At 44.3% G+C, this 13,723-nt stretch overlaps 1 long non-coding RNA gene across 1 annotated transcript; it reads left to right on the top strand.

Moving 5' to 3' along the window:
* Positions 1–2,383: 2,383 nt before the first annotated feature.
* Positions 2,384–5,304, top strand: LOC131555877 (uncharacterized). The gene is made up of 3 exons (XR_009274556.1): positions 2,384–2,487; positions 2,727–2,862; positions 4,921–5,304. It is a non-coding gene; the product is annotated as an uncharacterized LOC131555877 (long non-coding RNA).
* Positions 5,305–13,723: the final 8,419 nt, after the last annotated feature.

Raw genomic sequence — 13,723 nt, 5'->3', positions numbered from 1 at the left:
CTAGCAGGGCTCAAAGAGTTGGTCACTTCCATAGAATCATGGAATCCTTGAAGAGTTTGGGTTGGAAAGGACCTTAAAGCCCATCTCATTTCAACCCCCTGCCATGGGCAGGGACACCTTCCACTGGGCCAGATTGTTCCAAGCCCCATCTTTGGTTGTTTCCAGAGACATCCACCACCTCCCTCCCTGGGCAACCTGTGCCAGGGTTTTGCCACCCTCATTGCAAAAATCTTCTCTGTTTCCTAGAGGGCTGTTCTCCTTCTGCAAAATCTGTTCAGCAAAATCTGAGTGCTGTGGCAATCCATATAAATGAAATTATATAATTTAACTTTAATAATAGATTGACTCTGTTCCAGAGGAGGGAAAAAAAAAGCCATGGAAGTGAGTGGAGCTTTTTCAAATAATAAAAAGTAATTACAGCCTTCCCCAGTGACACACTCTGATTTTATTTGGGAAAAACACTCCTCCTCCCCAACTTGGATGTCTTATGGATAAGTGCTTCCATTTGCACAACATTCCCACACTGTTCTGTCTGTGTGAAAGACAGGTGAGAGGAATTCACATTTCAAAGGGTCTTGAGAAAAAAAAAAAAAAGGGTTTTATTTTTTGGTTTGTTCATGCTGGTTTTGCAGGTCAGGCATTTGCCCCCCTGTATCCCACTGAAGAGAAAAGAGAGGGGTGGCAAATTAAATTTCTTCTCCATTAGAAATGGGGAAAGCTTTCCTTGCTGGCAAAGGAAAAGATCATTTTTAAGGCAAGGGTACAAAAAAAAGAGGGACAAAAAAGGAGCACTTGGCATTTCTTGGTTAATTAGATTTTATGAGTGGAAGAGGGAAATCAGTGTTTATCTTGCTGGTCTTTGCTGCATAAACTCACTTTGTTGCCTCTCTCTCAGCTGCTTGATCTGGCCCATTACTGTGCAAATTAAACATAAACCTCGGTAATGTTTTCATCCTTCTAACAATTCTTGGAACAAAAATGCCATTAACTCCGAGTTAAATATAATGAATGAGGTAATAAGGAAGCAAACCACTGAACCAGAATGTCAGAGGTAGGAACTGCAGAAACACTTGGGCTGTGACAGTGTTTAAGCTGTTTATTAGCCCAGGATTTTGTGAAGAAGAACTTTCCCTGCATTGATCTCCTTCTAAGAAAATGCACAGTCACAGGGATCATGCTCTGAAGTGAAGCCCCAGAAGATGCTGCCCTTCAAAGCATTGTGTCAGACACAATTCTTGTGGAATCAGCACATTCTCCCGACCTTTCAGGGCAATAAGAGGGGAAATAGTTGGCATTGCATCACAAACTTGTGCATGTATATGAAGTAGTTTATTTCCTTTAAAGGAAATTAGATATATTAGTGAGTGTTGGAACTCTTAACTCCTGCAGTTTTTAATCTGGACAAACAAACTGAATGCAATGAGGTCAGAATTTGCGCCCTAAGGCTGAAGGTAGAGCAGTGGCAATGATGTGGGATGAAATGCCAGGCTGAATGGGGCTTGGAGCAACCTGTTCCATGACAGGGGTGTTGGAATGAGATGATTTTTAGGGTCCCTTCCAACCCAAACTGTTCTGTGATTCTGTGATACAAATGAGGAGTGAAGGAGGGGGAGAGCTTTGTGTCAGCCCCCTGCAGTGGGTGAGGTTGTCCTGAGACCTGCTCAAAAAGTGACAGAGAACAGTTGCATCACCTCAAGTCTTTCCCAATGCTTTCCTCTGCCTTTGACATCATCCACCTGGCTACAGGGATGGGGAGATGGAGACAAAATGTTACATGAACTGCCAGCGAGTGACAAACCCAGGGTCAAAGCTGGGTCTCCACTCCAATGGTCAAGCCATGTTAGGGAAGGTATAGGTTGGATATTAGGAAGAAATTTTTCACTGAAAGAATAATAAAGTGCTGGAATGCTCTTCCCAGGGAGGTGATAGAATCGCCATCTCTGGGTGTGTTTAAAAAAAGACTGGACATGGCACTTGGTGCTATAGTCTAGTTGAGACATTAGGGCATAGGTTGGACTCGATGATCTTAAAGGTTTCTTCCAACCTCATCATTCTGTGATTCTGTGATTCTGTGACTTCCAAGTCCCCCTGACCCATCCTGGTGCCTGTGTTGGGAAGAGGTTTCCAAAAGCCATGAAAATTGGTGCAGCTCAGTCAGGCTTGGCTGATGGTCAGATTATATAACTGACCCATGGGGTGGAAATTCACCCTTGGGGGATTGCAACACATTCACTGCCACCTGTGATAAGGGGTCTAGTCCCTCTCCAGAAAGTTCATGGCAGTTACTCATTGACTTGTCACACTTGCACAACCCCAAGGGCCCTATAAATACCGGGTGTCTGTCCCAGCCCTTGCTCAAGCCAGCTACAGCCACCATTGGGCTTTCAGGTGCTCTGCAGGACCTCACAATCCACAAGCAGCTGATAGCCATGAAGATCCTCTACCTGCTCTTCGCTGTCTTCCTCCTCCTCTTCCAGGCCACTTCAGGTGAGAAGCAAAACTCCTATAAAGAGCAAAAGGGTTTGTAAGCAGAAGAGTGTTCACAGGGGGGCAAAAAGCCACCATCAGCTGAAAGGCAAAATCTGATGGTGCAGCGGTGGGACCAGGAGCATCTGGGCTCAGGGTGCCCCTCTTGCTAAAAAAAGACAACACATGACTTGTTGAGCATTTACCTCTCATCATTTCAGGCAGAAAGCAGAGATTTTAACTTCTGCCACTCCCCACAGGTTCTGCAGACCCTCTTTTTGCTGACACCACCGCGTGCCGGAGCGCACAGGGAAGCTTCTGCCGCGCCGGGGCCTGCCCACCCACCTTCGCTGCCACGGGGACCTGCCACGGGGGGCTGATGAACTGCTGCTCCAAGTAGGTGACAAAACATCTCAGGGGCATCAGAAGGTCCCCTGTTTTATCCCCTGTTTCTCTGAATAATCAGCAAAACTTTAGTGGGGCTTGCAGGGCAACCCTCGGCGGGAAGGTCCAGAGAGAGGAGAAACACGTGCATAATGTTGATGTGTGTTTAGGGAGAAAATTCATTTGAATGGAAGTTATGTATGGGAGAAAGGGATCAGAAGGGTCAAAATGTCCAAGTATTTTTCACTTTATTTTGAATTTTTATGAGAAAAGAAAGGAAGCTTTTTCAAGAAATTGTTAGGAAAATACTTCACAGCATTTATACCCATCAGGGAAAGCTTTTTATCATCTCTCTGGTTTCATTTTAAAATTTACCTAGAAAACATACATTTAAAGGGGGGAAAGTGTTCACAGAACTTTGCTTCTCAACCTCTCCCCATCTCTCCTTCCTTCCATCACTGCACAACTCTTAGAAAGGTGAAGCGGAGTGAATTTGTCAGTGAGTGGAGACTTAGGTGTGCATTTCAGTTTGACCTTGGAAACCACTTTCAAATAATGTCTGGAGTTTCCCTGATAGCCAGATATTTTTTATTTCCTTAAGGTTTTGGACATACTTTTGGGGAATGCTTTTCAGCTTAAAATAAAACACATTCTCCATCTACTTAATTCTTAGAATAACTTTGTTCCATTAATGGCCACGAGATGATCCCTGCCAGCTCCACTGACATTCACAACCCCAAATTCAGAGACAGATTAGGAAAGGTTCCATTACCTTTGATGAAGAGGACTGGTGTGATGATAAAATTTATCCCAGCCATGATGTTCAGGCAGATCCCCAGCCACTGATGTGACAGGACAGACCTTGGCTCAAAACAAAGGGAGAGCTCAGATCTGTGATGTCTGAATTTCCCAGAACTCCTTATTGTGTGATTCCATTATTTATAGAATTGCCATGGTTTAAAGGTTCCCCAAAACTGAATAAATCTGATGAGGTGGTTCTAGAAAAAAAGTTTTATACATTTATTCAGCAAATGGGGATCCTCAGTGGTTTCAGGAAACCCAAGTAATTCCAATAATAGGGCAGGTTTGTTACCAGGAGAATAAGATGCTAAGGAATAAGATGCTAAGGATGCATTTGGGAATTCAGGAAAGCAAATGGAACAGAAGGAACCTGATATTAGATTAATTTACAAAGCAGTGATGTGATCCCTCAGTTTCTGTGACCACTCATCCTCCTTGAGAAGCAATTTCCACTGATAGCAAATGGACTGGGAGGTGCAGGTGGGAGAACTCCAACATCAAATTTCTGTCAGAACATCTGCTAGACCTGACACAAAGAAAACTGAGCCTGAGAAAGGAACAAGAGCTCTCAAGTCTGGTTTCAGGTGTAATTTTCCTACAGAAATACTCTTTCTTTAAAAATGTACCTGATACTGATGGATGTTAGTGTTCAGGATTAAAGTTCTTATATTGGCAGATTTTCAGCTGAGCTGACCAATACAAGAGTAGAAGTTAAAACCAACAGAGTATTCTGAAGTACAATATAAATATTTTTTTCCAGCTCAGGTTGCTTGAAAAGAAATCTTTGAATTTAGACATGAAGGGCTTGAAACAGCAGGATACACCGAGATGTTTAGTGGCATTTGAGGTGCCTTGGAGTATTTAAATCATATTGATGTATCTGGCTGAGTTAATTCTGAGGGAAAACATTGATTTTCAGAAAAGATAGTTGTCTGGAGGCCAAGCAGATATCCCAGACCACTTCAGATGGCACTAAACTTGTGTGTTCAGCAATTACATCAAATCCCCAGTTTTTATTTTGGTGCAAACTGAATAAAAAATGTCATTACAAGTGGTCACATAACTAATTTCCCAGTGGCCACAGTTTTATACACTGGTAATTTGCAGAGCTGGACACCCAACATATACAGGGATGTAGGTTTTTAAACCTGCAGGCTGAACCCACCCTGTAGGTTCATTTTGAAAGGTAATTAGAAGGTGTTGGGGCTTTTGGGGAATGAACCGAGGTGGAATTGCAGCACAATAACAAGACCCTTTGCATCCTTGCAGGATTTTGGCAGAATAAGAAGAAAAGGCTTTCCTGGATCAGAGCCCTTGGACCAGCAACATTTCCACTGCCTTGAGGAGCTGATTTTCATGGATTCCTCCTCTGTCTAAAGCCTCCTGCAAATGAGCTTTAAAAGAAGCTTCCAGAGGGCATGTCCTGTTAGCACACCGCTTCTGGAGATCCGGGTTTTTCCACGCTGAAGTCACTCCCTTTTTGCTTTTAATACTCAAGCCACTTTGGCTCCTTGGCCACCTATTCCAGCCTACCTCACATGGGTGTTTGGAGGTTCAATCGCTTCAGGTTCATGCAGCTCTTGGAGGATGTGAAGCAATATATATATTATTATTTTATTCGCACATGAAAATAAAGGTTTTCTTGAACCAAAACCCGTGATCTTTGTTGTTACTCACAGTAATTTCCTCTCTGGTTTTGACTCAAGGCTCAGAGTGATTTTTTAAAGAATTTTTAAATTCTTTAAAAGTATTTTTTTAAAGAAGGGAGTCTGTGCAGTCTCACATATTCCCAAAGGATTTGGGAAAGGGAATGACTAAAAGCAACCAGTTTTGGTGATGGTGATAAAAATGGGTAATGAAATTTAGGATTACAGGAATGAAAGCTGAGTGGGAAGAACTTTACAGGCAGCTCTTGACACAGAGGGTAATTGTATGGCAACCAATAAACACGAGCAGTATTGCAATATGCAATATATATATATATAAATAAATAAATATATAAAATATACAATATACAATACATAATATACAATATACAATATATAATATAATATAATATAATATAATATAATATAATATAATATAATATAATATAATATAATATAATATATACAATATATATTATATATTATATAATATATAATATATAATATATAATATATAATACATAGCACATAACATATAACACATAACACATAACATATAACATATAACACATAACACATAACATATAACACATAACACATAACATATAACATATAACATATAACATAACATATAACATAAAACATATAACATAACATATATAATAGATGATATATGAGCATTAAAAAAACACACCTACACCTAAATTTATTAACACAACGACGGGGTCTGAACTATCCCTCCACAGAGACAAGATTTTGGATGATGTATAGACTGGGTTTTAAAACATCAGATCTGTTTTTAATAACAGTCACAAAATTCAGTGTTTAAAGAACACACTGTAGCAAGGACATCTCACTGCCCACAGCCCGGACACGACCAACTTACAAAACAGACATTGATGATTTTCTCTACATCCCTCAAGTTCCTTCTGTATGCTGGTTTTGGCTGGGGTGGATTTAATTTACTTCCCAGTATGGAATGATTTGGGTTTGTGCTGGGAACTGTGCTGATAATTCAGGGATGTTTTTTGCTATGGCTTTTTTGCTCCTTTCTGCTCCTCACCCCACCTACGAGAGGGCTGGGGGTGACAAGGATTTGGGAGGGGAGAGAGCCAGGAGAGCTGGCACCAGGTGACCCAAGGGATCTTCCAGACCATGTGGGGTCATGCTCAATAAAACTTGCAGGAAGAACAAGGAAGGAAGGAAGGGACACTTGGAGTGATGGAGTTTTTCTTCCCAAGACACTGTTACCTGTGGTGGATTCCTGGGGATGGCTGCACACCTGCCTGCCCATGGGAAGTGGTGAATAAATTCCTTGTTCTGCTTTGCTTGCACAGATTTTGTTTTGGCTGTTAATCTGTCTCTATCTCAACCCACAAGTTTTTTCACTTTCATTCTTCTGAATTCCTTCCCATTCCACCAGGGCAGAAGTGAGCAAGAGCTGCCTGAAGCTGAATTTCTGGCTTGGGTGAAGCCACAACATCCTGAAGAAAATCTCTGCTATTAAATCTGGATAAATTCAGAACAGACTGAGCCTCAGATTTCCCTGTTACTTCAATGAAACCCATCTCTGGTGTGTAAATCACAGAGGTGTTATTCCAAAAGGGATTGTCTCCCTTTCTGTCGCTGAGTACAGGACCTTATTGCCATCAAGGTCTCATTTCAGCCCAGCAGTCGCCTCTTGGGATCTCTAGCTGGTCAGAGTGACCCTGAGATACATCAGAAAGTCTCTTTTCCCAGCCTAGTGGTTGAAGAAGGAGTCAGGGCTCTTCATTTCTCGGTCTCAAGGTTGTTTATTGTATCTTATCTATAAAATTGTTTCTCCCGTCCAGTCGAGATCCACTCAGCAGGACAGTCAGAGGCACTCTGCCCGCCTCAGAGGTGGTGTTATCTTTTTATACTAAAAACTACATGTACAATATTTACCATAACTTCCCAATACCTGTCACAGAATCACAGAATCACACAGAATCACAGAAATTCTAGGCTGGAAGAGACCTGTAAGATCATCGAGTCCAACCCATGTTCTAACACTTCAACTAGATCATGGCACCAAGTGCCACATCCAGTCTTTTTTTAAACTCTTCGAGGGATGATGACTCCACCACCCCCCTGGGTAGATGATTCCAGTATTTGACCACTCTTTCTGTAAAATACTTCCTCCTTAATTCTAGCTTGCATCTCCCTTGGCGCAGCTTGAGATGTGTCCTCTTGTTCTGTCTGTTGTGGCCCGGAGAAAGAGACCGACCCCCAGTTCACCACAGCCACCCTTCAGGAAGTTGAAGCGAGTGATAATGTCACCCCTGAGTCTCCTTTTCTCCAGGCTGAACAACCCCAGCTCCCTCAGTCGTTCTTCATACGGCTTGTGCTCCAAGCCCCTCACCAGCCTCGTTGCTCTCCTTTGGACACGCTCAAGCATCTCAACGTCCCTCCTAAAGTGAGGGGCCCAGAACTGGATGCAATACTCCAGGTGAGGCCTCACCAGTGCTGAGTACAGGGGGAGAATGACCTCCCTGCTCCTGCTGGCCACACCGTTCCTGATACTGGCCAGGATGCCATTGGCCTTCTTGGCCACCTGGGCACACTTCTGGCTCATGTTCAGCCGACTGTCAACCAGCACCCCCAGGTCCCTTTCCACCTGAACACTCTCCAGCCACACCGTCCCTAGCTTGTATAATTGCAGGGGGTTATTGTGGCCAAAGTGCAGGACTCGGCACTTGGATTTATTGAAATTCATCACATTTGATTCTGCCCATCCATCCAACCGTTCCAAGTCCCTCTGCAAAGCCCTATGTCCCTCTAACAGATCAACACACATTCTCAGCTTAGTGTCGTCTGCAAATTTGCTGATAAAAGACTCTAAACCCTCATCCATGTCATCAATAAAAATATTAAACAGAACTGGCCCCAGCACAGACCCCTGAGGGACACCACTGGTGACTGCCCGCCAGCTGGATGCAGCACCATTCACCACCACTCTCTGGGCCCGGCCATGCAGCCAGTTCTGAACCCAGCAAAGAGTGCTCCTGTCCAAGCCACGGCCTGCGAGTTTGTCTGGGGGAATGTTGTGGGAGACAGTGTCAAAGGCCTTGCTGAAATCCAAGTAAACAACATCTACAGCCTTCCCTGCATCCACCAGGCGGGTTACCTGATCATAAAAGGTGACCGGGTTGGTCAAACATGAGCTACCCCTCCTAAATCCATGCTGGCTTTGTCTGATACCCTGGCCATCCTGTAAATTTTGCGTGATGGCGCATAATATAAACTGTTCCATTATTTTGCCAGGTACTGAGGTCAGGCTAACTGGTCTATAATTACCAGGATCCTCCTTTGCACCTTTTTTGTGAATGGGTATCACATTGGCCAGCTTCCAGTCATCCGGAACCTCACCAGTGAGCCATGACTGTTGGTAAATGATGGAGAGTGGCTTTGCAAACTCATTTGCCAGCTCTCTCATTACCCTGGGGTGGATCCCGTCTGCATTTTAGTAATTCTATGACAGCTTCCTCTTGGATAATATGGGGTCCATTCTGCTCCCTGACACCATCAACCAGCCCAGACGGGCGGGTGTTTTGAGGGCGAGTCATCTTCCCACTAAAAACTGAGGCAAAATAGGCATTAAGCTCTTCTGCCTTTTCCTCATCTGCAAATACTAAGTTCACTCCTTTGTCCAAAAGAACAAAGGCTGGTCTTGCCTTTCTTTCTACCATTAATGTATTTATAAAAACATTTTTTATTATCCTTTACAGAAGTCGCCATTCTAAGTTCAAACTGAGCTTTGGCCTCCCTAATTTTTTTTCTGCATGCTCTAGCAGCCTTCTTGAATACTTTCTCAGAGACCTGACCCTTCTTCCAACACTGATACATCCTTACCTATGTTAGACAGTGAGCTTCTACTCTAAATCAATCCAAAAGTGCCAACATCACAGCAGAAGATGGAGGCCAAGAAGAAGAAGGAGAAAGGCTGGACACACCCATATTCCTTCATCTTGCCCCCTGAACCCCCATTCTAAAAACTCCAAAAATCTATTTTTCACCCTGTGATAAATTCACTACTGTTCTACTGAAACTTTAGTGGCTTGTAATCCTTCATATAAAGGTTGGTGATTGTTTTTTTCCAAGGGCTAAATCCAAGGCACAGGGGTCTTGGGCTCTATGCCAGGGTCTCTGAGCCCCCCCAGGGAGGGGCTCGAATCCTCCAGGGCAGCCAGAGGAATTTCCTGGGTTCCAACAGCCACGCTCACTCCAGGCTCATTCTTCCTTTTGTGCCCAATTTCTATGGAGCCCCTTGAGTGCCCATCTCACCTCTGCCCCCTCCATGAGCCTGAGTGGAACCTGGCCTTGGCCTCATGTGAGACAGCTCCCACTGCTCTCCTCTGTTGATGGCCCTACAGGGATCTGCTTCTCCCATCCCAGTTCCCTGCCCTGTTTCTCTCCTGCAGTAACCACTGAGAGTCTTTCCCAAGGATTTTCTCATTCCATGTCTATTCAGAACTTGTCTCCTAGGACACCATTTGTGTTTCCCCATGGAGGGCTGTCTGGGCAGCAGCTCAAACCAAACTCTCTGACAGTGTTCAAGTTATGGGAGAAAAGGATTGTTTTGGTTGATATTCCCCTTCCAAAGCTGATGCTGGACCTCAGAAAAACTCATCCTTGGTGGCCTGAAGAACAGATCAGTTTTCAAAATTATGATTGGAACAGAGCTTTCCAAAATTCTGCTATCAGTGACTTATCCCCCTCTCTGCTCTGGTCCATGGGCAGGACACAGACTGGAGGTGGTCCCATGACTGGCCTTGGACAGACACTTTAGTCACTTGGAACTGGAGTTTCCCACTGAAAATTAGTTTTATGCATGAGCAGCCTTTATTGAGTGCTCTGTCAAGGAGAACAAACATCGTGTACCCTCTGCCCACTGCCACCTTCACTGTGGCTGCAAACACTGGTCCCTCTCTCTGTCACTTGTTCCATGCCCTTAACTTCAGGACAGGGGAACTCAACATCACTTCCTGCCTCTGCCTGTTTATTTATTGCTGGAACAGAGGAAATTGTCACTAAATTAATTCTCCCTTTCTGATCAGGCAGATTAGCAGCTCATCAGTTGTAATTAAAAACAGGGAAATTCTTTCAGAGCCAAAGGTTTTTGCACTGGTTTCCCCATAGTCCACAATACAGACCACAGGTGGTGATTTCCCAAGGTATAAAGATGAATTTCCCAAGCTCCCTGAAGAACCAACAAGCCAAACAGATGAATTTTCTCTTTCTGAGTGGCAAAATTATTTTCCTTCAAAAGGACAGGTCCCATACAAAATCCACCACCCACTACTCGGCTGCCAGGTCAAATATTACAATAATGTCTCTAACAGAGACCTCAAGATCAACAGCTTCCTGTCAGTCACAGCCTCAATGATTTGTCTGTTCACTTCAGACTGTTGGGATCATCTTTTCCTGGTCCTCAAGAAGAAGAAAGAAGTGGAGCACTGTGTCCAAGCTCCCTTTCCCTGGTGCCAAGCAGTCTTCAAGGGGGCTGTTATCACCCCAGGTAAATTTATGTTTCCATGGAGGGAGTCTGGACCTGGGACAGGCACTGCTGCCACTCTCCAGCTGGAGTTGGAGGAGGGAGTTGAGGAGGCTGGAGCCATTCTCCCTTTCCTTCCCTTTCCCTGGCATTGTTTGCTTCCAAAGAGCATTGAGCCATCTGTGACATCATGGCCCAGCTGCTGCTCAGCAGCCTTACTCCCCAAATTAAACACCCCTGCCCCTTGTGCTGCCTGGGACAGGCAGGAGGGGAATTATGCAAGGAATAGAAAAGCACTTTTCTCTTTTCCAATAAATTCTGTTATTTCTACGAGTTTCACACTTGATGGTTTCCTTACAGTTGGCAGTGTTTTAAGATCACAGATTCCACTTTTTTTTCTTCCTTTTTGTCTTTCCAGAAGTGAAATTGAGGGTGCAGGTGGATGTGCTGTGTGACAGTGTTCACAGGGGTTCTTGGATGAGGGAAGAGACGAGGATCTGACTCCATATTTCAGAAGGCTTGATTTATTGTTTTATGATATATATTACATTAAAACTATACTAAAGGAATAGAAGAAAAGGTTTTCATCAGAAGGTTAGCTAAGAATAGAAAAGAAAGAATGATAACAAAAGCTTGTGACTTGAACAGAGAGCCTGAGCCAGCTGGTCTGTGATTGGCCATTAATTAGAAACAACCACATGAGACCAATCACAGACCCACCTGTTGCATTCCACAGCAGCAGATAATCAATGTTTACATTTTGTTCCTGAGGCCTCTCAGATTCTCAGGAGGAAAAATCCCAAGGAAAGGATTTTTCATAAAAGTTGTCTGTGACAGTGCTGCCTGTCTGAAACCTTGTGCAGGTGCTCAGAGTGGTTTGGGTTGTGGGGTTGTGTCCATGTCCTGGAACACAAATCAGGCATCAGGGAGATGGTCAGTGTTCCCTATGACTCCCTTTAAATAAAATTCCAGGCACACAGGGACACAGAGTGATTTAATATAAATGACTGACTCCTTGAAACTTCTATATCCAGGGGGGAGATGGAGGAGAAGTGACAGCAACAGCCTCATCTTGTGCCACTGGCTCAGGCTCTAAATGTGTGTGTGAAAATACAAATGTGCATTTTCATGTGTGTGAAAATACAGGGCCTTTCCCTAACCCATCACTGCCCACCCCAGCTCTCACAGCTCCTGGCAGAGGTCTGAAGGATAATTTCCTCACCATGTTCCTAAAGGATGTGGGCTCAATGAAGTATGGGTGGGAATTTGTTTTCTTTGCCATCTGTGTCCCGTTGCCCCTCCTCAACCTCCTCGTCCATCCACAAGAAGATTTTTGCTTGTTTCTAGCCCTGATATTTATAATTAATGGGGTTTCTTAATAAACCTGAAGCCCTTTCCAACTTGCAGCAACTTGCAGCAACTTGCAGCAGCTGATTCAGCAGGCACAGACCTCTCTGCCCTCTGTGAGCAGTCAGAGCTGACCCCTGTTCTTGCCCTCCCTCATCTCAGTTTGCTGCTCTGGCTGAAGCTGTAAATAATTAATCACCCTCGTGACTTTGTTTCACTGATGATTTGTGGTTTGTCTTGTTTGCCTGAAAAAAAAAAGTTCACTTGAAGTTCCTGTATGTCACAGGAGTGGCATTTTTTAGTGACAGGTACAAGGGTTTAAGAGACCTTTACAGAGTTCTGATGACACTTCTTCTGATCCATTTTAGATAAGGCTGGACCTTCACATGCATGAAAAAAAAAAAGATTAGATTTCATTTTCAGATACAGAAATAAGTTACAAGGTGATAAGAGAGATGGAGATACCGCACAGAAGTGGATTTGATATGTTGAATCTGTGAAATCAGAGATGTGAGCCTCTTCATACCCCATTCAGCAAAGTGATTGACAGCAAGCGAAAATGTCATTAAACCAAGACCATTTGGGCAAGAATGAGTAATTTTAGACATTCCATGCAGACTAGATATGGGAAGAAGGTTCAGACTATGATATCATTGATTTCAGACAGATCTTAGGGGTTGCTGGAGGGAATTAGGATCTGTCTCCTATGATAGCATGGCACAACACACAGCAGTGCTCCTTTCAGTCCTTTCTGTTTAATGACTTCTGTGGCATTTGGTACCAATCCATGGCTAGAGTCACAAATAAAAGGTACAGAGAGTGACTGAGCTGAGTGAACCATGTTGGAAAACTCCTGGGAGTGCCAGTTTGATAGCCAGGAGGGGGAATATTCATGATCCTTTCAGCCCTGCTCTGTCTCCTTCTGTTACAGCCCTACAACTCCAACCCAAGCAAGGATTAAATCTCTGATCCTTTCCTGCATTTGTCTCCATCATCACAGAATGGTTTGGGTTGGAAAGGACCTTAAAGATCATCCCATTCCAGGCCTCTGCCTGGGTAGGAATATTTTCCACTATCCCAGGTTGCTCCAAGCCCTGTCTAACCTGTACTTGAACACTTCCAGGGATGGGGCAGCCACAGCTTTTCAGAACAACCTGTTCCATTGTCTCACCACCCTCACAATGAAGGAGTTTTCCCCAATATCTCACCTAAACTTGCTCTTTCAGCTTGAAGCCATTGCCCCTTGCCCTGCCACTCCATGCTCTTGCCTCCAAGAAGGCGTTTTCTCCTTTGCTCACCCTGCCTGGTGGCTGAGGGGGAGGACAAGCTGGCACAAGACCATGGCCAAGAGCCACAGGGCACCATCAGTTCTGCATGGTTTACAGCCCTGCAGATCCCAGGAACCCGCCTCCCTCCTGCTCCAATCCCCTGCCCTCCCTGGGCACAGCCCACCAGCTGGCACGGGTCAGCCAGCCAGACATGGTCACAGCTCAGGTCGGGCATCTCCTAACGTGAGAGGTTGCAACACGTCCCTACCTCACCAGTCTCCATGGGAACAGGGCAG

This window comes from Ammospiza caudacuta, chromosome 3 (assembly GCF_027887145.1).
Source record: "Ammospiza caudacuta isolate bAmmCau1 chromosome 3, bAmmCau1.pri, whole genome shotgun sequence".
Taxonomy (NCBI): Eukaryota; Metazoa; Chordata; class Aves; order Passeriformes; family Passerellidae; genus Ammospiza; species Ammospiza caudacuta.
This window is presented reverse-complemented; position numbering and strand designations above follow the sequence as displayed.